The following is a 27,829-nucleotide window of genomic DNA, read 5'->3' on the forward strand; positions in this document are numbered from 1 at the left end:
TTTTACAGAGGTAGCGAAATTTTAATGAAGGCATGCCAAATTATAGAATTTTTTCATGGTTAAATTTTTTGTGCAGCTAAATCTTGGTATAAAAAAAAAGACTTAAAGATCACAAAAAACAAAAAAAAATTCAACAAGGTATTTTTTAAAGTTAATACTATATTATAATACAATAATTGTCTTATTAAACTATTATATTATTTTTGTTATTATGTTACTATTATTAAAATTTCTAAAATAGTTGCGAAGATATTTAAAGAACATATGGTTTTTATGTTTATTTATTTTTAATTAATTAATTAACTAATTAATTAATTAGTATTCTTTGTATTACTCCACATAATTTTTTTTTTTACAAAATATATAATTTGATAACATTATGTTGATTGCTTCCTTTAAATAACTTTGACATTACAATTAGTATTGTCTTAATGGTCTTGGTTTCTTGGGTCCATAAGACAGGCTTTTATGATATGAAAGAGTTTCCTTGTGTTACACCATATAATTTTTTTTTACAAAATATATAATTTGATAACATTATGTTGATTGCTTCCTTTAAATAACTTTGACATTACAATTAATATTGTCTTAATGGTCTTGGTTTCTTGAGTCCATAAGACAGGCTTTTATGATATGAAAGAGTTTCCTTATGTTACACCATATAATTTTTTTTTATCAAATATATAATTTGATAACATTATGTTGATTCGTTTCTTTAAATAACTTTAACATTACAATTAATATTGTCTTAATGGTCTTGGTTTCTTGGGTCCATAAGATAGACTTTTATGATACGAAAAATGGGAGCTGAAATTAAAGAAAAAATATCAAGTAAAAGATTTAATACAAAATATTAATTTTTTACGTTTGACAAAACATCATTATTACTGGATATGTCTGGATGAATAGCTGGTGCCTTAGTATCGAATAGCTGGGGTCTTGGCAGTGGTCTCAGTTTAAGTATTTCAGGGACAAATTCAGAAAAGAAAAATACTGAAAATACATTAAGAATATTAATAATTTTATTATCATGTATATTAATACACAAACACGGCATGGCATTGTAAAAAAAATATTCCAATAAACATAAAATCTTTAAGAATGAGTTTTTTCTTAAACTACATATCTTTTTATTTTTAAACATACTTCAAATATGTTTATAATAAAAAAAGTTTTATATAATATGTATTTATGACAATTGATATAGTTTTGATATATAATATATTAAACTCGATATACCTTTCAGCAAATAGTAAGTGAATATATATATATAATATTCCCATGACCTTTTACTTACTTAAGTGTTGAGAAAGATTTTCACTTCTTGCATTTTTTACGCTTCTTTTTTGGAGCTTTTTTTGCACACTTCTTTGCGGGTGGCTTTCTCTTGGACTTACATGGTTTGCCTTTTGCCTTACTTTTACCTGCTTTACTTGGTCGCATTGGTCTTTTACATCTATCACAAATCAAGTAAAGAGTAGATTCATCATCTTCCGCTTCCATTGTAATGGGTGCTTTCTTTTTATATTTTATTTTACTTCGCCTTTTCGGAACTTCTTTGATTTTTTCGGAAATTTGTGACGCTCCCCCTTCCGGTGAATATTCTTCCTTTTCTTCACATGACATTTTCCGCCAAACAGATCCAGCTGCCTTTGCGACTTCGACACAAGTTAAACCAGTATTCATCTTCCGAAATTTTGCTAAAAAATTGAAAAAGTTGTTGGTCGGCATAGTCTTGTCCGATGAATTTTAGAATTTTATTTGATAATTTTGTAAGCTAATTGCGAAGGAATTTTGATCTGTAGTTAACAAAAGAAAATTTATTTGACAAATTTTTTTTAAATGATTTTTAAAAAAAAATAATTAAAAATGTTCTATGAAAATGTGAATGTGTTTTTTAAATAGCTGGCTTTATCACTTTCGATATATTCTGTCAATTAGCCGTTATAGAAACATCATTGATCTTTAATTTTTTGAATATTTAACAGCATATTATACTTATGATTAATTTACTTCCAAGTTTATTCTACAAACGGCAACTTTTCTTTATAGATTAAAAGCAAATAACTTCCAAAAAAAAACTCTGTCTACAGTTGCATTTCTGTACAGAATGCAGAAAACAAATGGTGTCTTAATAACTAATTGATAAAGTCCTGATAAAGCCATAAAAAGCTAAATTATTGCTCATGGCTCTAATCTGGTGCCCTTGACGATTCATTAACAGTGCATTTTTCTGGATATATTGACAGAAAATGATTCATATATTTTTGCCACGTTTTTACCACAAATGGTCCAATATATCTTATAGCCTTCGATACATGTTAATTTTGGATACGTAGCTTTATTTTAAAATATTGCTAGACGTAAGTCTTTGCAAGGTGAGTTTTTTAAAGCATTACTAAAAAAGTTATGACTATAACTTTTAAAGGAATTATCTACTTTTATATAAAAATAGTGAGGAAAAATAAAAGAAGACCCTGTTCTAATATACAGCAGCTATTACTATTACAATTTTTATATTACCCTGAATAAATGTTGTAGAAACATTGTATATAGTGACTACTCTAAATGTTGTTTTTTAATACTTCAGGAATTTTCTAAATATCTTAAATATTCGATTTAAACTCTTTTATAAAAATAATTATTTTATACAAGAAGCACAATTATTAATTATTAACTCAAATATGCCAAATGTGTTCTAAGATATCCTGGGATTTACCTAGGGTCATAGAAAACATATTTCACCTTCAAAGCACAATGAAAAGCTTCTATGTTTTGATATTTGAAAATTTGGATGCAAACCAATTCCACTCAAATTGTTCTATTAAACTATTTGTAAAAAATAATAATTTATTATGATTTAATAACATGAATGAAATTTTAAAACTTTTGCTACAATATTTACAACTAGCGGATAATCAAAAACAACTCATTTACTAAATAAATGATTAAAAAGATATTTATAATAATAATAATTAATAATTATACACACCTGTTCTCCTCGGATAATTTTGCTCTGTTTTGAAATTTTGCTTAGTTCACTAACTCTGATACTACCTGAAATTTCATGGAATCAATAGTGTTAAAATATTTTTTGTAAAATTACAATTTCTTTACTATATCTTTTTAAATAAAAGTTTACAAAAAATGCAAAAATTAATTAATTATTTTATTGGTATTTAAAAAATACAATAAATTTTTTTTATGTGTGCACTATAGATTCGTTTGTTTAGCATTATTATATATTTATTAATAAAAATAAATGTTAATTTGTATTTAAGTATTTAAAAAAGATATCAATTTTTTTCTAATCAAAACTAATTCCTTTTTTCGATAAAATAATAATTGATATATTTCACAAAAGGCAAAATAGGCCCATCAGTTGTAGTATTATACAACGGTCAATCAATCTAGTCAAGGCTTTCAATTAACTTAAACAAAAATGCCGGTCCACGATTTGAATAAAATAGCTAATAAGATTTACATGAGGCACAATAGATCAATCTGTGGTCTACGACGTTATTTAATTCGCACTTCTAACAAATTTTATAAATAATAACTTCTTTAATAGATATGTAACATAAATATGTTATATGCTGTAATTTTTTCAAGTAATTGACTTTTGCTTAGAGCACACTAAATATATTGAAATATATACAACATATAAGTGACATCTATATATTTTTGTTAGAACATAATAAGTACTCACAGTTATTCTCCAGATATTACCCAAAAAGCTTCGTAAAAGTCTCCAAATCTGATATATAATAAATCGATGTTATAACCCAGAATTTGAAACTTTCACATCAACAGAAAAAAAAATATGAATTCAATTTAAAATTGAATTTTCCTCAATAAAGTTTATTTTTTGACACAAAAGTCAAGACAAACATATATTTTTAAAAAATATAATCATAACGTAAAGAACACAATGGCAATGCAAATAGACTGATTCTACACAAGGCTGTATTCATAACACGAAAGAGAAGGCAGCATCCTCCAAAAGTGAGCATCGGTGGCACGGAGATATGGTGGGACGAAAGCATAAAATATCTGGGGGTCACTTTTGACAAATGGCTTGATTGGTATAAACATAAGAAATTCGAACGGAATGGTTGTTCTTAACATCTACATCTCCTAAAGCCGCTGTTTAATAAAAATCGATTCAACTTCAAAAATAGAAAGTTGTTAATACTCAAATAATTAGGCCAGCATTACTGTACGGATGTGTAACATACAGCAAAGCCTCAAATACTGTTATAAAGCAATTACAGATAGCACAAAATCTGGCTTTAAGAAGACTAATTAAGATTCCTTGGTATATTAGAACAACAGATATGCATAGAGACCTAAGGATCGACTCAGTGAAAAAATATGTCAAGAACAGAGCCCTTAAATTATTCACAAAAGTCGATACGTTGCCCAACCTCGCCCTAACAAACCTTAAGTCCACCTCAGGACGCACAGGAAGATATGCTGATCTACGGTTCGTCATCAGTTAAAAGATAAATAAATGATAATAATTTTAGAATAGTTAAAGCTTAATGTGGGGCAGGGATAATCCCCCCCAACCATAAAAGAGTAAAAGTGCGCAATAGCACTAACTCAAACCACAATAACAACAAAAACACAAGTTTGAATGAACTCAATTATCCTAATTATGTTGGCGCGGTCTTAAGGAATTTTCACTACCTGAACTAACTTTATAAAATCCAGGTCCACCAGGATGTTAGACATGTTGTAAGTAATGTACACTTTTTGTTAGATGAAAAAAGTATAGATAGGTGCATCTCTCTTTATTTACAAGGGAAACGTAAATTATTATCCCTAAAATAATTATCCATTAAAGCATCAATGTAGGATTAACTATTCGCTTTTTATTCACTTCTATGTCTAGAAACTCAGATAAGAGAATAAGAGAACTCAGTTAATTGTTAAGTCTGTATAATAAAGACACAAAATTCATTTTAAATTGAAATATACCGTGCGTAAGATACTAGAAAAATGCATTCAATCTAAAAGCTGACAAAACTCTTATAGACAGTGAATGTTTTTATGGTAATATACTGTTTAAGTATGGAAATGTCTACACTGAAATCATATTAAAGAAATGTTTTTTTTGTTAAATACAATTTTCTTGTTTCCATTAGTTTCCACTTTTATGCCATTTCAAAATTTTGTAGATTAAAGCAAGTTGAATCTAAAAAAATAGGCGTTTTTTGTTTTCCGCATAAACTTATTCGACATTTTGACGCATGTCCTGTCCATGACATTTACATTAGTCGTTTGATGTGTGCAAACTGTTGCAACGAGCCTTGCATTTCAATGAGTTCATCTGGTGATGTTCAAAGCGAAGGTACTAAATTTGATGAACATAACATTTACAGGATGCAATTTTCTGAGTATTTTGGATATGCAAACTAAATTAATTTTTGAAATTCCAAAATCGTGCACAGCAAGCAGTCAAAGAAAATTTTTTGAATTTCACAGCAATGAACTTTATGATTTCATTGAAATGAATTTTACAGCTTTTGACATTAATTCTAAATTCACTTCAGGACATTGAACTCGTCATTTCGATATCAAAGTATCAGTTGTCATGAACTGCGACAATATTAGAAAAAAATATTGAACATTTTGTAGGTATTTTTATATACCAAAAATTGACATTATTGATATTGACTGGTTGAATGCACTCAGTAGCTTTAGTAACTGTCAGGCTGATAAATATTGATTTCACGTGATATTAAAGAAATTATGATGCGAGATATTTGAAGTTTAAAATATGGATGTGTTTTAAATTTAAGTTCCTACTCTTCGGTTATTCGTTATTAACTGAACAGTTTTAATATTCTAATAGCATATTCAATATATATGCAATATATAGGATGAACAATTTTGTAGTATAATTTAGCAGCACTGTTAAACAGAACCGTCATTGGGTATCTGCTGAACTGCAGATTCCTTTACATCTCACATAATTACTAGGTATTTACTCCTCGAAAGGAACTTTCAAAAACAAACTATATTCTTCTAATTGACTTTATGTAGTTTAACAAATTTTTCTTTTCAAAGATGAGCAGTCAGATAGACTGTGAAGAAATTACGAGTACTACCTAAAAAATATGTTTCATCAAACATATTTTTCTTTTTCTTCGCTGTGTAGTCACAGAGTGTGTGGTAGTTTTTTCTTCGTCCAAACTTCCGTAACTTCTACAACTAATTTTAAACAGAAAGCACAGTTTCTGTGTGGAATTTCATATACCACGGACCTAAAAGATTAGCAATTAATCAGTCAGTATGTGGCAGAGAAAATCTGTAATCAACTTTACAATCACAAAAAGTTACTATATTGTGTGACATTTAGTCTGCAGGTGTGATATGTTTGGACTTTTTTGAAAATTAAAAATTTGTGCCACAAACATTTATTTCTAATCGCAACAGCCACATACAATTTTTTTAATTTGGAATTGTTGATATGATGTCAAACATATGTGGTTTTAACAGATTTTTTTAATGGTTTGTGATTCATTTTAGCAACGTTATTTGCCTACTAAGATAATGCAATTTGTAACCATTAGAGTTTTTTATCATGATAACGCAAAGGACAGTTTTTAAACTTGTAAGGAATTTGACGAACAACCATTAATTTATAGCCGTGCTATAATCAGGCATTTGTCGACAAGTCACCGATAATTAACTTAAAGGCAATATGAAAAATATTTTCATAGTGTTGTGTTATACACTAAGTGGCGACGATATTCAAATAATTCCTCTATGACTTTTTCTACCAGGGAGTACCGAATCAAACATCTTTTTAGCAGGAGCACGCATTTATACGACATGACCAAATCAGTGGTATTGATTATAAATATTAATTTTACTGCTCAGATTATTGTTTTTAACATTCGATTAAAGGAATCACACGAGAAAGAGTCATCTTGCTTAGTATCGCAGACCTACTTGCTCCACTTGATTTTCTAAATGAAAAAATTTTGCATCGACGATGGTGCTGTTGAAGCCAATAGTATCATTATCATTGGCATACTCAAGTAGCTTTGCACTCTTTTATATAGTGTAGCAGTACGGTTCTAATCTACTGCTTAGATTATCGTTTTCAATATTCGATTAAAGGAATCACACGACAAAGTATCATCTCGTTTAGTATCGATCGAAATCTCGTTTGCTGTTAAAAGAAATCTCGTTTGGTAACGAACGTAATCGCGGTTGATAGCGAACCCAATTTTAATGTTTCCCAATTCTAATGGAGCTATAAATGCTTATAAACGTTGGTCTATATGGCTGTATATATGGCTTTGAAAGCGATAAGTAGATGTGTAGATGTGACAAGTGTATCAGTTTATTTTTCTAGAAATAGACGCAGAGTATTTCATAATTGATATATTGAAAATTTATTAAAGATGTTTTAATTTTAAAATTATATTGATTAACAGACATTCTTTGAATGAACAATAAAAAATTAACATTCTTCAAATAAATCATGATATTAATTTGTAAATAGGAAAATAATAATACATTTAAATATATTAGTAAAATAATAAATGCATTTGGTCGTTAAATGACTACGTCTTTCGTCGTCAACTGCTATGCCGGATTATGTCCTGCATAATACATTTCTGAAACTCTATATCTCTATATATAAAACTCAAAGAATTGATAAGATTTTGATCAAGGCTATTGCGAGTGTAATCATATAAAAGTATCTATAGTAATAGTAAAAGTACCTATTTTTATTTCAAAATTAATGAAAATTTCTTATTATCAATGCGATAGCAAATAAATTTCAGGAATTGAATGTAATTTAAATAAAAAAATGCTAGAATTCATTTCATTGGTTAAAAATATTTAATTTGTTAATTTGTTTGGTTTTGAAAAGTTAGTAAATAAATGGTTGAGTAAAGCACTTTGAGGTCTGTAGTTGTTAACCTTCCAACAAGCGCTTGACGCTAATCTAATGAAATTTTAGTGTTTACCAGTTGCGAAAGTAAAAGTGTCGGTGCCGAACAAAAACAAATACTGCACAAAATTTTCCACAAACCTACTTTAGTGAACTCCTTCTTGCCACTCACTCGGAAAACTTCACCGAAACAAAATCATATATAAAACTTAAAAGCATTCTAAATTTCACTCTGTGCGGAATTGTGAGGGGAAGTGGTTAGGTGTACTGCATGAGCTGTTGTGTTTTTGCAATTAATTTAATTACTCGATTGTGTTAATAAAAACAAACTCCTTGCTAAAGCACACTTATTATGACTACATCGACTACAATGAAAAGTGGAACACCTGTTGCATGCCATACGCACATGTGTGAGACTTTAGATGGCTGGTGCCTTTTTTCCTAACAATTTCCGCTCAACTTTCAATGCAAATTGAGCTGAGAGTTGAGAGTTGTTGAAAACTGACTGGGAACAGTCAAGCGCAATAAGTTAACAGTAGCTTTTACAGAAGTCGAAATTTAACAGCGCTCATGTTAAGTGAACATTTAAAATATTGCTACTGCTGCAGCATTAAAATTGAAATCAGTTGCTTCGCTGTAGATCACAAGACAAAGTATGTTAAGCGGGTCCATGCTTGAGTAAACATGTATGTCCTCAAAACGCTTGGCATCAAAGTAAACGTAGAAAGCGCCTGTACTTAAATTTTATCTCACAATTACATTGCCATTTATATTTTTGTTTTATTGTTATTTAATGTTTTTAATCCTGTCAGCAAATATACTATGTTTCCCAAATAAGAAAGGACCTAGTGTACAACAAACGCAATGATAAATTACAACTTGAAAGGAAAAACAGAGTTTGTTCCTGACATTTAATGCCATCATTTTTTGTATTTGTCACTTAGTCAGTTCAAGGATATTAACTTTAAGTATTTTTTTGACGCCATTTTTAATTTGTTTGTCTGCATTACACAACCAACGTGTTTATAGTTATCCTTCAGTGTGGGTATTTTCGCATTGTCTTTCCTGTTATTTTTATTCCAGCGCTTCACTTAAAGCCTAGGGTTTGCGTTTAAATTTGTTTTCAATTTAATTAAATTTTAAATTTATTTAAATTAAATTTGACCCTTTCCAAAACCAATTCTATTTATGTTATTGGAAGATTACTATACTTTCAGTCTCGGTATTTCAAGGTTTCTTTTAGAAAGGTTGCAAGTGTCTAGACTCTAAATAAACAAGTTAGATTTGTCATTGCTGATAAAAAATAGTTACGTATGTGAGATATGTTAAAAAATAAAAATGTCACTGTCTTCTTTACCTTGACGATAGGTTAAAAATGTCTGTTTACTTATAGTAAAAATACTATTTGAAATAATAAAAGCTTTTAAAATAATTAAAAACATATATCTTTTTTTTTGTTCCTTATAGGAACAATATCGTAATTTTATTTTCATTTACAACGAAACGCATTGATTCTATTTAATCAATTTAATTACATTTAAAATCAAGTTTGAATAACATTTATGATTAAATAAAACCGACGTTTATTTTGAATAAAATAAATAATCCACAAAACTCCAGTTAGTAGATAGCTGAAGATTTGGACATGAAAACAAAATAATCAGTTTTTGGTAATTAAAATAAATCAAATTCTTTGGTCATAAAAATAGATAATTTGCAAAAAAAATTAGCCCGTTAAAAAACAAAATTATTATTAAAAAAAATGATATATATCAATTATTTCTAACTTATTAGAGCTTGAGAAATTATGAGAATTTATATTAAACGTGTTTCTCATTATTACACATACATAAAAGCTTTTCCAAGATCAAGTTTTTTTTGACAACAAGTACTTCAGATTATCATATATTTCTAATTTAATTAGAACTTTATTCTTATACTTATAGTAATATAATATAATTTATAATTAATATTTGTAAGCTATAATTTATGTTTAAGACTAAGAGTTTTTTTCCAGTTGAAGTTTCTTTTGTATTTCAAGAATGTGAAATATCAAAATAGTTAGTACCCTCTTATAATATATGGTATAATAATATATAGTTTTCGATAATAACTTGAAATAAATTAATTAATTTCTAAATAATTATAAATAATTATAATAATTGTATAATTATTTGGAATAGTTAACTACTGCTACAATTGTGTTGCATTTATATCTAGGCACTATACTTTCTTTTTAATTAAATGAATGAAAAATATAATTTAATTAATGTTAAATTAAATTATAAAGAAGTTTCGTAAGTAAACAGGACTCTTTAAAAATATTTATTCATTATTTTATTTTATTTTTTTTATATTTTTTTTTAAAAGTATTATATTATTTTTATTTATTATTTTTATTAGGGCCATCTATTGACGATATAACCCGTTGATAAAATACATAGATTCTTCAGTAACATACTGTCAAGCATGAAGGCAGTAGCATATTTATGTTATTAGTACAAAAATGAGGTGTTAGTAAGGAGCAAATATTCAGTTTTATTTTAATGCAAGTAAAACTAATCAATACTTTTTTATTAGTGAATCAAGTTTATGGTATATCTGGTAGCAGAGCTCATAAGTAGCATACTAGTAAAAAGGGTCTTGAGTAGATTAATCAAGAATAACATATTGACCTAAGGTAATTTGCATTTTGTAACCTTTACTTCATAATGCAAAAGATTTCATATGGTATGCTTTCAAACGGTGTAAATCGTTGGAATGCGTCAAAAGAAAATTATTTTAAATGACACAAATTATTATTTTTATTAATGAAAAGTTGGGGAAGTTACGAAATAATATATGATAAATATTAACTTCGTTTCAGAGAAAGGTATAACTACTAAACTAATACCTACAACTAAAGTGTAGTAGTACTATTAATAGTACTGAAATTTTTAGTATGAGTACTACTAGTACTTGACGACTATTATTATTTACTATTAGTAAAAACAAAAACCAGCTTAACCAACAACTTAATTTAGTACTAATAGTACTTATACTACTAAGTACTAAATTAATTAATTATATTTAAAATAACGTTTTAATAGTATTTAATCAATTCTGATTTTTATTCCTTTTTGTTTTTAATCAATATAACTTTGTTTAGAAATTATAATAATTGTTCATATATGTAATTATTTATATAGCAAAAAAAGTCATATTTACAGGAGCTCAATGTTGGATTACCTAAATGTACAACTTTCAATGAATGGTTCTTTGAAACAGCTGATTCCTCACTTGGTATTATAAACTGATGAAAAGTGATGGCTACAGTGCTGAATAAAGCAATCATTTGATCCTGACAATAAGTGGAGTGTGTATTCGTTACCCCTTTAGCAAGTCATGCCCATGATAGGGAATGTTCATAACTCACATTCTGGCGAATGTATAGATATCTTATGTGTTTATATGAACGCCAAAATTTATTAAAAATTATTGTTATTGAAAGGTTATTCAAATTAGAAATAAGTTGCGAATAAGAGCAGTTGTTTGAAACTGGGGTAGCATGAATAACATACATGAATTGCTAACTTTTTATAAAAAGTTATTTATACGCAACAAAAAAGTTTACAGAGTTTAGTAATATTTTTTCAATAAAATAAATGTAAGCAGTTTTCACAAAATGATAGCAGTTATTTAGTATTACTTAACATCTTTAAGGAATTTATTATTCAAAATGAAAATTATTTTGATGTGTGACAGATTTTTTCCAAATTAATTATAATAATTCCAATCAACCCAGGTAAGACGTTTCAATATTAATAAAATAAATAAAATAAAATGATATACACATAAATAGTGAAAAGTGAAATAAATAAGTCACCCTCCTGATAAATATAAATATTTTGAAATTATTGAACAATACTTTGCCATTTTATTTTCTTTTTTCTATTGTGTTCTTAAATGTACGTACTTATTGACTATTTCAGCAATTCATGTATAGAATTGATTTCTCTATTTATCTGACAAACATGTATATATACATCAACTTTTATAGCTTAAAACACAAAAAGAAATTTACATATTTATAAAATATATACGTATATCATATAAACAAATCAAAATATTATTCCTTTCAATTAACATGAACGTCTGTTGAAAGCTGGCACAGCACTGTTTATTTTAGATCTTCCCCATCCTGATTTCTCATTAGACTTTATTCAATTCACACATGTGTGCTCGTCCTACTAACTTGATATGTGATATGTTGGAAAGCATTTAAAACTCAGTGGTAGTTGAAAGTTTTGTATCCTTTTGGCTTTCGGATCTATTTTCATTTACTTAACTTGCAAGTTTCTGTCCGAAATTTTTTCTTACTTATATGGCCAATGATAGTTCGCATTCGGTTGAATAAATAAAAGTTTTAAACTCAACGATTGGCAGTTTTTTAATTTATTTCCACTCATGATCTGGTAAAAGTTTTTGGGAAGCAATCGTGTGTGAAAAAGTTCCTTTTCTGCTAACATAGTTTCAAGTAGTTTGTTGTCACTTACTTGCAAGTTCAGCGATTTTAAAAATTTTAATAAATTTTATTGAAACCATGAATCGATGCTGAATTGAAAGAAATTGAAAGTTTTCTTAAGAAATTGTATGTATCAAGAGAAAGGTAATATTTTGCCATACTAAAAGAGACATTTGAAAACTTTTCACATAAATATTTTCATTCTAATTGTATAGTTTTCTAGGCGATGACCTATTACTTTCCTTTAAGAAAAATTGGAAATTGTTTATACTTAGAATCACATAAAAAGAACCATCTTCATTTAAAAATGATAATTAGTTTTAAGTGACCTATTTTTAGGAGAAAATAAACGCTTAAATTTTATATTAATTTTTTGCAAGATAATTCCTTAACTTTGTAGTTTTAGTTCAATGCAAAATTTTTGAAGATTTTCTCAACAATTATATTTTATCAAATAAATTTCCTATTCCTAAAAAAAAATTTTTATTTTAAAATAGATAAACATTATCTATTTAATGTTAAGAAGATTTTAATCATCTCAATAATTGTCAATAATTATCTATTTTAATAGATAATATTAGATAAAACAATAAATTTCTGATAGGAAACAAAACCAATCTGTTGAAGATTTGAACCTAAGAATTATGTTTTTTTTTTTGAGTTTATTTTACTTTATTATTTTTTAATCAATATAACAACCTGACAATAATACTATGGCAAAAACTAACATCCAATATACAGTAGACGTTTTAATGGGTTTAATAAACCTATAGTCTTGTGATATACAGAAAATAAAACAGACAATGCTGAAGTGGAAATTATACTTTCATCCTATCTGAAGCATAGTGATAGCAACTTATGGTTGCATTATCTTAAAACAGTCAAGAAAATTATTTAAAATATATTTCTTTTATCAATTAAGCTTAAACTTTGATCAAGTATAAAATTTTCAAAATTATTATTAACTAAAAATGATGATTAAAACCAAAGTGCTACTGATATCTAGAAAATATAGTCAAAATTTATTCCACTAAGAAGTGAAATGAGACGGAATAAGAAAGATAGAGATAGAGAAAGAGAAAGAGAGAAAGAGTACGGTGCAGAGAGGTACAGTTTGTATATGAGAAAGTGGTATAGGTCACGGTTAGGTTAGATTGTGGTGACAATCCAAAGCGATCCACTTAGGCCTATTGGCCCATTGTGTTACCGTAATATACAAGCTCAGAGGTTTGAAACCACCTTGAACGTATGGTAAAATTTAAAATGCTATCTAATGGTGGATCTTGCAGTTGAACAAGATCATGAAAAAAGAGGCTCTCAGATTAGTAAGGCGGCGCTGCGCATATGCTGGGCAAGAACAAAGCAGAAGAGAGGCCAAAAATAATAGGATAATTCAATTAAAAGTGATTCCACCAAAAAATAGATTGATACAGAGCTAGACGAAGAATAGAGAAATGTTTGGGATAATTCTGATAACAATGAGAAATAAGTGATTGTAGAAAGAAATTTGGAGCCCATTCACAAAAAATATGGATCTGGAGCTTGTTCTCATCATCAGCAGAAAAGTAATAATATTTGTAACTGAAATATAATTTTCTTTCAGTCTGCTATATAGGTTAGATTAGATTAGAGTGGACACCTTGTATCCAAGAGCTCAAATAATGGCCCGTTGTGGTACCATAGGAAAAGTGTGGGTTCGTGCATAGACTAAAAAGTCAGTATAAGACCAACGCTGAAAAAGGCAAGGAGTTCTCCATTAGGTGAAGGTAAACTAATCTTATAATTCCATGAATTTGGTTAAGTCCCTAACACTGCTATATAGAGAGAGTAACAATATTTTTTAATTTTTTTTTTAAATATGGAAAATTTTAAATAAAATGAAATTAAAATCTAAATAAAACGCTTACAGTTTTTATAATTTTTAGTAATTGTAGCTACTTATAGAATGTTATCTGTGAAAAAATTATATTTTAAAATTAAATATATTTAGTATATTAAGGAAGACTGGTTTGAACTAAATACTATATGTTTGGCTAGCACTTGGTTAAAATTTTATTTTGATAAATCTTGTACTGTAATGAATAATATTGATTGTAATAGCGTTTATCATATTTTGTAATTTGATAAACATAGTACTATTGTTTTTGCAATAATACTAGATTTAATAAAGTCTTCCCTGTATTGTTTCCTAACTCAAAAACAGTTAAAGTAAATTTTTAAGAACATTTTAAACATTAGCAAATTTTAAATGAATTAAACAAGAAACCAAGTATTTATAAAGAATGAATACAACGTTATTTTTTTCGGTCTTAATGCTATCAACTGGATATATTTTCATTTTAAAGCAATTGAAACAACCGCGTTTTATTCCTTAAATTAATAGGAACCACGCCCTTCATATGTCATCACACATGCATGGTAGGAACGCTTCCGCTTACTTGAATCCCAATACACCATGAGTTGCTCGGCTATGGTAGCTAATATCCTTAAAAGTAACTTTCGCGGCTGTAAATGACACTTTATATTTCAATAAGAATTATGTTTTAGGAACTTTTTATCTCACTTCCTTGAGTTGAAAAGGAAAAAGGCATTCCAACGTGGCGTAAAATACTGTTTGTCTCAAAAGTATAGCAAAAATGTACATTCCAAAGAATAGAAAAAAACAAAAAAAAAGCAGAAATCTTTAAAAATTCAGTGCCGGCAAGTAACTTTTTTCGAGAACAATACTTAACTTGATATAAAACTTACGAAATACATCAATTTTTTGTTTAGAGTTGCTTATTTTTTATTTTTGGTAAAAAGTTGCCATGTAGTAAATTAGCTTTTTCTCCACTTCCTGGGAGTGTCAGCGTTTGTGCACATTTGTATGTGGGTAAACAGTCAGTTAAAGGAGTGATTGGCAGCCACAGTGTCTTCTCCATCCGAGCAACAAGTATGAACTTCACGTTGAACCTTTGTAAAAATTATTGAAATAAATACGGAATACAGAATACAGAATGAAAAACAAGTGTTGTTCGAAACTTTCAAGAAACAAAAAGTTATATCCTTTAGGTGTAGTGTAGTGATTACTTCTGTGTTTAGAAACTCAACTCCTTGTTCGCCTGGCCTCGCTTTTTCTTTACTTTTAAGTTTTTTCTCCTGTCTGCAGTTATTTACTATAATCATGTTTCCTGCAAATGAAAGTGGCATCCTGTGTATTGTTATTGGTAGTTACACCCTAGTGCATTTTAGCGTGAAAACGTAAATGATCCCAACATCTATGTTACGGGTACAAGCAAATGTGAAATTATGGCGTGAAAATAGTTTCGAGCTTCATAAATTGTGAAAGTCAATTTCAAAATATGTAAAAAGATGCACAGTCAGGATATGAGGTTTCTGCTTAAAATGTAACTTCCAGGCAATAGGATTCGATTTCGCAAATGTGAACAGATTTATGGCCAAGCAGTTCGAGCTCAGATTGTTTCTATTGTTGTGAACATTTATCGCAATTATGTCAGCCTCTACTCGTATTTCTTCTGTTGACAGTAATGCACGTGCAATGCAGTAAATCATAAATCCAAATAAATGTTTACAAAATAAATGCATGAATTGACACAAAAATTGCGAGTTTTGTTAACATGCACAAGTGTAAAAATCTAAGCAAAAATATTTTTATGCAACTACGTCTAAAATATATAATAATATAAAAAATCTGTAAAGAATAAATAAAAATATTGTTATTATTTGCAATATTTTGACATGTCCAACAATTTCACCGAATAAATTGACAAAAAATAGCTTTCACTATAAATGTTTACTTCAAATTTTTATCAAATCCACAAGAAAAATATATGAAAACATTCGAACTATATATAAATATGTTTTTATTTATATTTTTATTTGAACACATTAAGATGGCAAAGAATTACTTTTTACAACTCACTCACAAACTCTTAAACTAAAAATCCTGTTAACTTTAGCCAAAAAAAAATAAATATCAATAAAAAAATAAATAAATATTATTTCCAACAACTGATAATGGATAGTTACCAATATTCGATATGGTGTTAACTTATCAATTAATTGTTTTTAATTAGTTCCCCAATTAAAAACATAATTAATAATTAAATAGCATAACACTATTGGCATAAAACATTATGACCATTATGACACATCCATTATGATGGATAACCAGAGGTTCCAATTTTAGCTAGATAATAGAAGTGCTTTTGATGTATTGTTCCATGTTCTACCGTTGCGAAAAAAATCTCTCAATGCTTTAGATTTTAATTTACTTGCTACTTTCCATTATAATGTTAATATAAGCTACTATGTTTTTAATAAATCTCTTAAAAATATTTATATTGTTTCAAATTATATGAGATTATTCATTCAAAGGATGAAGATTTTATTTGTTTGAAATTTTATTCCGTTTTATTATAGTATTTTTGGAATTATTGAATTAGTAATCTTGTGTTCAAAATATCATGAAGGCTAACACAAAGTTTCTTTTAATGGTAATTAAAATTTCGTCGTCTTACAGTATTATCTCCCTTTTTTACTCGAAATATATTTTTTAACATGGACATACAACTTCTGATAAAATATTCTTGTAACTTTATAAAACCGTTTCAAGACTGGAAAGGATATTTTTTCGTAATATATGTATATTTATTTATTTCTATTTGAGCCAGTGCACCTGAGCACTTTTACTCTCTATAAACTGCGGGGTTTCTTCAAAACTCCTCTTTGCGCCTTGACTAGATTATTGTTTATCACTTCATCAGACTAAGCAATAATTGACCTCAGATCTGCATATCTCCCCGAGGAACTTGTAACCATTAGGAGATTTGATAACGCGGTATTGGTAAGTCTGTCAGATTTCGCAAATAATTTCAGGGCTCTATCCTTTATTATTTTTTTTGATGGGATCAATCTTAAGATCCCTGAGGAAGTCCTAATGTATCATGGTACTTTGAAAAGTCTTCTCAGAGCCTGGCTTTGTGGAATTTCTAGCTGGTGAATAGTAGTGTTTGAAGCTTTGCTAAATGCTACCCAACCATATAGAAGTGTAATATGTAATTATTCGTAATTTGTCAATCAATAATCAATAAAGTTTTGTACTCTGAATATACGACACACATAAAAATTAATAACATGTATTTATACTTTATACTTTACTTTATATACTTTGTATTTATATAATAATCTTTTATTTCATTAAACAAAAAATTTTTTGAGAGAAATATAGTTCAACAAGTTGCCATGTTAATAAAGTATATTCACAGGATAACCATTTTTTGGATTGTCTTTATACTTAGAATAAGAAGTGTAAATTGTTTGTAAACTTGTGGTCCAACCTAATTGAGTAAAGCAATCTAAATAGTTTTTCGAGTCAACAACAAAAATTTAGTAGAAGAGGTATTAAGAGATATGCAGTTGACAATATAATCTACAGTTAATGAAAATAAAAAGGAAAAAATATTATGAAAAAATATTTCTTAAATTGTGTCCGTTTAGGAAGTTATGGGTCGAATTAGATATAGATCTTTAGATAGATTTTAAAAAGATTTTGAGCTATGTCACCATGTTAGTGCACCTTTTGAGGATTATTCTGACAAACCCACTTTAGTTCCACAGGCGCGTAGCAATTAAAAATGCCATTATGTCCCTTGGACAGACGTTGCCTATTTTCATTTACGAGGATAGGCAGTTGATAAGTATCGTAGTCTGAGTCTGGCAAGCCTATCATAAAAGTATAGAATGTGTTGTGCTATTCTTCCTTTTAATACTTAGATTCGATTGACGTTTTTTGACTGACTTTGGGTCAAACTAAGAGATTAAATTAATCTAATCAGCTTTTTAAACCAACAAGTTGTGTTTTTTGGTCTACATAGATGTGAATTCAGTTTAATCATATCTTCATTAAATTTTCTAATAATTTTGTTAACTACCTACACTGAAATGGGAAAAGTGATATGTGAATGAAACTGCTGCGTATATCATTTAATTTATTTATTACTCTTTCTTTGAAGCAAATGAAGTCTCAACTTATTTCTAATCAACTTTTAAATCGAAGGATATAGTAAGTTTTATCAATACGCCTAATTTAGCTCGAGGTAAGTTCCGAGACTTTTTTAATAAGCAAGGTATAATCATATGATATATGATTCATATGCTTCAGTACTTAAAATATGGAGCCATGAGCCAATGCCAAAAGATTACTCAACAATAAAGATAGTAACAACTTTATTGTCTACACAAATCTGAATCTCGATTATTTACTGATTAATCAACTGTGTACATATCTGTAAACCACCTTCCTCAGATAGATGAAAAGGTATTGATATTTATAAGGTTTATGACAGTGCGAATAAAAAAGTTTCCAGCTTATCCAATATGTCAACCTGGCTTTTCTTGAACTGAGGGAAGTTTCGAATCTTAAACTATGTTTTTTACGGTTTAGCTTAAAGACTTTCTGCTGAAGGAATTTACGACTCTTTAAATAAGTTTGACTAAGTTTAACTTAGTTTAACTAAGTTTACCTAAATGATTTTTTTCTAGAATAACACAGTCGTTATTGTAGGTCACTGAGTATTATTAGCTCTTTTAGTAATAATAATTATGTACATGAAACATATAGGTTGTATGAACAGTATAATAAGTATGATATTGGGACCAATATAAATTATCTAGACTACGATTTGTGTGACTGCAACAGACGATGATAGAAAGCTAAAATAATAAAGGTTGAATCGTCGACGAAGCATAATAGTAAACGGTTATTATAGATATAATTATTGCAACTTCAAGAAATATGCAATCACATAAATGCTCCAAAAGATTGAACAATATGAAGAAAATACTGCATGCACTCCACATATTGGATGTAGGAACATCCAATATGGTACAATTAAAACTATGTATGTACATATGGTATTTCACAATAATTTTTTCTAGTCTTAGATTAATATGCAAGATATTGGCTGGTATCAACTTTAATTATATGGTGTATTTGCTATAAATAGCAAATTTTCAGTACTTAAAGAATTTTAAAGTATATTAAGTCTTTACGAAAGACTGAACGTGATGTATTGAATGAAGTATTATGTACTCTTTTGATTATAAATAAGGTTTGAGTCGTACACTATAATCTTTTCAATCTTTTATGCATTTAAATATAATTAAACTGAATGAGTTTTTTGTTTTGAACAGATATTTTATAAAATTGTAATTTTTTTTGCTTTTATTATAGCATGCAAGTTAATTAAATAAAAAATTATACTCTCCAACCGAAGCCAAATCGAAAGCTATTTGCTTGCGATAAAAGTCCAACAGCAAGGACTTTTTGATAAATTGACAAATGTGTGGAATACATAACAATGTTTCATATTCATTATGGTGGATATAAAAAATAAGCATACGAAGTCCACAGATTGAAATAAATACGCATACAATATAAATTAATTATTTGATTGATAAGTGTCAGTTTTGGGCTTATGGAATTCATTTAATACTCATACTCGTACAATTTCAGTAATTTTCATTGATTATTTTCCACTCAATGATTAAATAATAAAATTTAAGAAAAATAAATTAATACAATTTTTTATTATTGTTGCATTGATATCCTTATTAAAAAAAATATATCATTGCAAAAGTAGAACAATATGTACGCATTCAACTATTAAAAAATTAAATAATTTTAAAAGTTTGAATAATTACAAACATTATACATAACAAAGAGACTGGTTTGATTATTTTTTCATTAAATTTCGTATTCAAATTTGTTAAAATTGAAAAGAAGTTTTTAATATGAAGCACTTTCAAATTTATGGCTTCAGTAGTAAAATTCACAAAATGCTTCAAATTATTAAAATTTATTAAGGAAAATACTAGCTCTGTGCATAAAATCAACATTAATCCAATCTGTGTTGAAAGCATTTCATAGTTGAGAATATTTTTCTTAATTCCACTGGCAGAACTAAAATGCTCAATAGTGCCAAGTTTATTAATGCAACAGCACGCCTTTTGTATCTAAATTTCTGCATCATGTGGTAGAATCATAAAAAATTATGAAATTTTAAGCTCATTCAAGAGTTAAATTTCTTCACCTGCCAACAGTAGTGCAGACTTTGTATTAGATTCAAGCTTCCATAAAGTGGCCACATAAAAGTTTCCTGTTTGTCACATTTGAATTTTCGCTTTTGTATATCAACTGTTAATCCTTAAAGATATTTTCAACTTAAAATTCTTGCATGCTTTCACCATGAAAATAAATTCCTTGCAATCTACTTTTTAAACTTATGCCATTGCAAGGATATGCATAGCATTTTTTTATGTCTTCGTTAGAGGAGTAGGTTTACAACTTGGCATTTAGAATCTGGTTGAAGTATTTGTGTAAGAAAAAATTCACAAAAATGTGGTTGACCCAAATTCTGAATGTTGACCAGTAAGAGTTGTCGTATGCATCTCCATCAACTGATTTACGATTTTTGTGTTCTACGTGCATAAATTCTGCAATGGCACCTGTTTGTCTGCGTATGACTTATTTGCAAAAGAACCACTCACTTGGGAAAATGAAAATACATAATGAAAATCATATTTGACTTTATACGAATAATAAAAACGCCAAACGAGTTAAAATCAGTATCACTGATGAAGAAGTGTTGATGTTATTTTAAGATTTTTAGGATTAATTGAATATAGCAAATAGAAAAGTAAACTAGAATTTAAAATCCTAAATCATAAAACTGACAACTTTGGATAACAGCACTTCTCATTTCCCAAAAGATCTGAACTCAAACGTTTTAAAGAAGAATTCACAAAATATACTAATTCTGAAACACATAAGAGAGCAATATATATCTCATATGAGTAATCAAAAATACTAGTACACACTTTTGCTATCTATCATGTAGATAATACAAATCTGTATATAATAATAGACACGTATAATATACCTAATACTTGATAATACATAGACTGAATTAAATATCTGTCTATTTTCTCTCTGTTAATAGACAACATGAATGGTAAAAATTGTGTTGCCTTTAAATTAATTTTTATTTTATGCAAATGTTTCGAAACTGTCTCTGCTATAGAACATTTTCTGCTTTCACTGCAGAGTGTCTCGTTTCCATATCTTCCATATCTTCAGATTTTTTAGGGTACTTAAATGTTGCATATTACTTTACAATGTGAATTTGTTTTTTACAAAAACATGAACCTTGCTTCCTGTCTCACAGTTCTATAAGTTTCAAAAAAAATTTTATAACAGAGTAAATATTAGAATATTGTACCCTTTAATTAATAGATGTACCCTTAATATAATAAAACTTTTGTTGAAAAAATGTTTAGAACTTTTCAGAAAACCGTCGGTGATCAGGCTATGTTGCAAAAAAATATTTACGAAGAACAAAAACAATTTATAGAAGCCAGAGAAAGGGTTCAATAACAAAAATGATCCGGGACTATCGATACTCCTATAATACTCCAATAATGTCTTTAGGATGAATATAAACCGTTTTGAATACTGTATTTTATTGGAAAAGAGCGCAATCTTGTTTTTTATTCATTTATTAGGTTAAGAGAAAATTTGTGATAAGCAGAAATGAGACTTGGATCTATCGATACTCCTATAATACTACTATAATGTCTGTTGTAGGAAATCAAGATAATCAACACAGCGCATCGCGCTCTTAATGCGTTCTTGTACATTTTGCAATTTCGCTTTGGTGGCAGTTGTGCTTAAGATCGCAGCATGATCAGATGTCAAATCGGTGGCGGTTGTTTTTCTCTTTGTATTTGTTATACATAGTTGCTTGTATTATTCAATAAATAAATTATTACGTTGAATTAATATCGAACTAAATTATTTGTTGTGCAAATAAATTATTATTTGAAATTTATCGAACTTGGTTTGGTGCTTTGGTGGTCTGCAGATTCGTGCTGTGCGACCAACAATCTCCAACAATGTCTTTAGGATCATTACAAACCGTTATGAATACTGTGTTTTATCGTAAAAGAGCGGAATCTTGTTTTTTATTCATTTATCGGGTTAAGAGGAAAGTTGTGATAAGCAGAAATCAGACTTCTATACATATAATCCAGTTACGAACTCCTCCGTCAAGAAAACTTGTTAACAATATAATATTAAGGAATATATAAAAACAGACAATTCTCGATTTTTGCAAAACGATAAATAAACTCTCCCACATTGCATTGATTTTTTTGATATCATTTCGTCAAAACTTTAACTCATATCATATCAGATCCAACGTATTTGCCTGGTTAAGCACCGTGCGACGTCTGGCTATTCACTAAGCTCATGATATCGCTTCACGGGCACTGTTTCGATACTGAAGGAATAAAAATCGAATTGATGTGCATTTTAGAGGTTATTTTTGAAATCGACTTTAACAATTGATTTCAGAATTAAAAAAATGTTGATGTTGTCTTGAAAAGGGAGTATTTCGAATGCAATGAAATAAATTTGAAATAACAAAACAGGATTGAAAAGTTATTTACAAATTTAAATTAATTTTTCCATTCAGACTAAAAATTTCAATCATTTAAGTAGTTTATAAATATGTGACAGAAATAAACTAATCATAAAGATGAGAGGTTTCCTTTTTATAAGTAGACTAAGAAGTGTCTAGTTTTATCTTTCTTTCTCAATAATATTTAATAGAAATAAACAAGATTCGTCCATTTTATCTCAAGAAATATTTTAATCCAATATATGCTTTAGCGAACTCAAATCCAATATACAAATTTTAATTGCAATAACTCATTTCAATAAGAATCGACATAAAAAATAATTTGAACAATCACAGATTATAAAGAAATTATTTTTGTTATTATTTTATTAAAAAATTCCTGATAATTTTAAAAAGATTGAAATACGAGTATGTATTAAAACAACTACATATTTAATTGCTGACACTTTTTTATACTTCTCAGAAAAATATCAGGCAAGCAAAATAGCACAAGGCTATGATTATTTACTTTTAATTAAAATATTCTGATTTCAAAACTTAATATTAAAATAAAAATATATTTATTTATATAAATCCGCAAGGATAGCAGTTGCTCCGTGATTTACAAATTGCAGCAAATTGATTTGAATCAAAGAAAGGAAGCATGAAGTGTTGTATCCTTGAAGTAAGGAGCGTTGCAGAAGATTTTTCGCGTTGCCACTTAAAGGCAACCGAGGGAATTGTCAACCATGAAAGATCAAAGTGGCTCAAATCGATTAAATATATTTCTATTACTTACAAAGATATTTTCCCTTAATGCTCACACTCAGTTTATAGAAAAAAGTGTAAATTTCACACATTTTAATTTTATGAAAACACATCAAAGTTCTTTGTGCTTTTTACTCGTACAATTTTTATTTTCGTGATGAGTTTTCACATTACATTCCCGACGGGCAATTAATGGAGAAATATTAAAATTCCGGATAACAAACCTAATTGATATACGACTAAGTTTATAATTACATTATCTAGGGACTAAAAGTCACGGACACGCACAGCACAACTTCATGCGCCAGCTCACAGCAGAGATTAAAGGGATTCTCTGCGTAGACGTTCGAGTCTCGAGTGTGTGCTGCTAAGTGTGCTGTGCTAGGATATTTGTGTGAAGGATATGTGAACGTGTGTATTAAAGAAATTTAAATAAAGTTTTATAACTTTAAATTGACTGAAATAGAATTGCATTCAAATAAGAACAGTCAAAAAAAAGCATTGCTAAGCTCAAAAGGACTTAAGGAATTATTTTAATGCTGTGAATGTAATAGAGACTTTAGGTTATTACAATTTTATGAAAAGAAATTTGAAAAGTTTAAGTGACGCTTGGGGTGAATGTCATAAGTAAGCAAATTATTATTATTAGATTGTATCATATATGGTACACGCACTCGCATATATATGCAAATATAAATTTAATTCACAAAGGTATTATGTTCAGCCACCGGCTGAAAAATTATTCATATGATGTACTTAGGGATATGAATTTGTTAACCTTTTAATATGTTCACTACTTATTATAAACTAAAGGTGTAGAATTACTAATGAGATATTAAAATTTGTTGAAAATTTAATTATGTTTGCTCTTTAATATTGTAAGCTCTTAAATTCTTAAATTTACAATATTTAATTTAAATAAATATTTTAAAATTTCTATATATATATATTAATCTATCATTTGCGCGGTCTGGGCGTTAAGTGTCATCACTATCCGGTTAATATTCAACAAACCAAGTGATTCAATTATTTTGAAGCTATTTTTAGAAAAATAGTTATAAAAATAAATGTATCTTGGTGCATCATTGCGAATGCGAAATTGATGTCTGTTAGAAAAGCAAAAAGTATTGAAAACGCATTAAAAACAACTGTACACTTGCAATACCGACAGTCTATTGCGTTTGAGAATGCATTCATTTTTCTTGACTCTATTGTGAATGGCTATGCTATGCTATGATGGGTAGCACTTTTTTGATACCTTGTTGAAAAGCAACTGTTTTATTTCTAGCACAATATTTAATTTTGTCAAAGAATTATAAGGGAGAGTCCAACATTTCAAACGCATTCACAACGATGCACCAAGATTATATATTATGGCAACGATGTCATATAAGGCAATACCATTTTTTCCCTTTTTCTTATATGTAACGTTAAATGCTTTACCCTATTTTACTGTTGATTTTTTTCATTGGCCGATTTCAAGTATATTCGAATTATTCAGAAACAAGAATCTCGTAAATGATTTTTCTTATATTACAATTTAATAATAAGACGTTGCAAATTTAATTCTAACTGAACAAACTTTGCTGAGTTTTAACGCTATCACAAGCAACAATAAAAGTGTTGGTAGCTGACTTCAACCAGATTTGAACGACCACACTGTTGAAAATCTCTCAAAATTTTATCAAATCATATTGGATGATGGTTCAAAAAAAACTAGACAGCTTGCTGGAGTTATGAACATTGCGCTCGACTGCATTGGAAAATATTTTATGAAGTTTTGACATGTGAAAGCTTTTCGCATGCAGGGGTCGATTTTCTTGATAATGAACCAAAAATGCGTCGCTATAAGGCTCTATTAGGAAAGTTTCAAATTCATGACTGTTGATAAATCATATGTTCACCGCATACACTTCGAAGACCAAAGAATATATAAAATTATGGGAATAATAAGGTACAAGCTTTCCGAAGAAGAAAATGGTAAAGATTATGGTGTTAGGACATGTTTCTTATTAAAAATCTTAAAAAGAGTGGCATAACAACACTATTCAAAGTACCTAGAACGTTCTTTTTGCTTTACAAAGACCCTGCATTAAAAAGCAAAAATATCATGAAAAGGTGTTTTTCACCGTATATGAGTATTTTGAAAACTTTTAATCAAAAGCATATTTTCAAAAAATGAAGAAGTTAGAGTACCGTTAGCAAAAAGACATTCAGATTAAATGTTGGAAAATAAGCAACAAAATCTTTATAAACACTTCTCTATAACTTGAGTGCACAACTTTTAAAATATCACTGGTGCTCTATATTCCTCACAATATGACTGTGAAAATTTCCACAAAAACTTAACTAGATATTTTGATTTCCACTTCGATGGAAATCCATTTAGGTTTGATGTGAAGTTTAACTATAATAATTTAAACTTTTTCAGACTTAAAAAAAATTCGATCAAAACTTATAGATGTGAGAAAATTACTAAATTAAAATAAAATTAATTAATATTAATTTAATACTAATATAGAATTAACTCATAGAATTCAATATTGCAGGATATGTACATAGGGGCGAAATTGTTTTTGACTTTGGCTACAACAAAAAATTATTCAAAAAATTAAGCATTCAATGATAGCTATTTTTAGATATTTTTCGAAACTTTAATCAATTATTTGAAGGTTTACTGTATAAAGGATTGTAAACAGCCCCTAACATATAGAAATGTCAAAGTTTTAATATTTTTGCAGTCATATTAAGAGTGCATAGAAATTATCGTTAAACACATCTTGACATCATTTCTTTGTTTTATCAAATTTTTTACGTTCTCCTTCTGTTGTTATACGTAAATTACATCAAATTCTTCGGTGTTGGCATCAAAAGGTCATTTGAAGGAAGAAAAACTGTAGCAAGGAAGCAAACCCAAGTTGACCTTATTGTGTAAATCTGCATAACATGCAACTCGTTAAGTTGAAAAATCCATTGAAAAGGGAGAAATCATTTTGAGCTGAAGAACTTGTCATGCATTTTTCCGTAATCAAGTTTAAGCAGCACAGCTGGTGAGATTCAATTTCTCCGAAGGAAATTTTGAAAGCATTTCTGCTTTAAAAAGTATTGGAAAATTCTGCAAAATTGATTTTTTATACTTTTTATAGTAAAATGACATAATACAATATAACTTTTTTAATGCCATTCTTTAAATTATACGTAAAAAGAAAAGTTCATTTATATGAATATATAAATATTAATGCAGTGATATAATAATATATATTATTAAAAAAAATTCTTACATTATTCATATCATATTAACCAAGTTGAAAGGCGTTTAGTTAAAATTTATTTTATTAAAAACAGTTTCCAATTTTCAATAATAATAATGATAATATTCATCACTATTCTAAATATTTTAACCTCTCAAAATAATTCAATTTTTTTTTCATTTGACTACATGGGCGTACACAGGTAGGGACAGGACTTAAATAATACTTGTTTCACTTTATGCTATCATAACGTATATGGTAATGTAGTAAATCGGATCTAATTACACCCATGTTTGACTACTAAAGATAATTCCACGCCTTATCATAAAGCGGTTTCAACGTAATAATAACTCATGACTATTTATATCTATTCTTATAAGAAAAATCTAATAAGTAAAGAAAAATGGAAAATAGCATGATATTTATAAAATTTTTTTTTCTACTTACCAAAATAATATATATAGATTCAATTTATCAGATTTTTTTGCGGCACATATAGTACAGAACTTATTAGCCCATAAAACCAATACCTTTTTGATGCTCTTCTTTAAATTGGAGCAAGAAAAGTGTTGACTTTCTTGTTTCCTTTAAAAAGAATCGAAAGATATACTAGATACACTACTATCCGCACTCTTGCTCTCTTGTTCTGTTTCCGTAGTTAAAATATGATTAAAGATATTCTTAAAGGTATTATCAGGTATTGTCTTCAAAGCTTTGAATTTTTTCTCAGGTTTCTCAACTTTTGAAGGAAGACGATATTGTTCCTTTTCTTCGGGGCTCATAGCATACCACACATCTGCTACTGCTTTTACTGCATCGGCTGTTGTTAATTCTAAATGTTCAGATCTGAATATTGCAAAAAAATTTATAAATGGGCTGGAACTCATTACACTTTTTTCCAAAACAGATATACTAAATAAATTAATAA

The 27,829-nt window shown here is 28.3% G+C and overlaps 1 long non-coding RNA gene across 2 annotated transcripts; it reads right to left on the bottom strand.

Moving 5' to 3' along the window:
• Nucleotides 1-334: 334 nt before the first annotated feature.
• LOC119683583 lies at nt 335-27,828 on the bottom strand. Of its 2 annotated transcripts, none has more exons than XR_005252662.1 (5): nt 27,349-27,828; nt 2,993-3,057; nt 1,298-1,799; nt 866-993; nt 335-807 (listed from the first exon to the last, which is right to left on the bottom strand). It is a non-coding gene; the product is annotated as an uncharacterized LOC119683583 (long non-coding RNA). The 2 variants fall into 2 exon arrangements; XR_005252661.1 differs by lacking the exon at nt 27,349-27,828 and adding an exon at nt 3,710-3,819.
• Between the last annotated feature and the right edge of the window lies 1 nt (nt 27,829).

Source organism: Teleopsis dalmanni, chromosome 2 (assembly GCF_002237135.1).
Source record: "Teleopsis dalmanni isolate 2A chromosome 2, ASM223713v2, whole genome shotgun sequence".
Taxonomy (NCBI): Eukaryota; Metazoa; Arthropoda; class Insecta; order Diptera; family Diopsidae; genus Teleopsis; species Teleopsis dalmanni.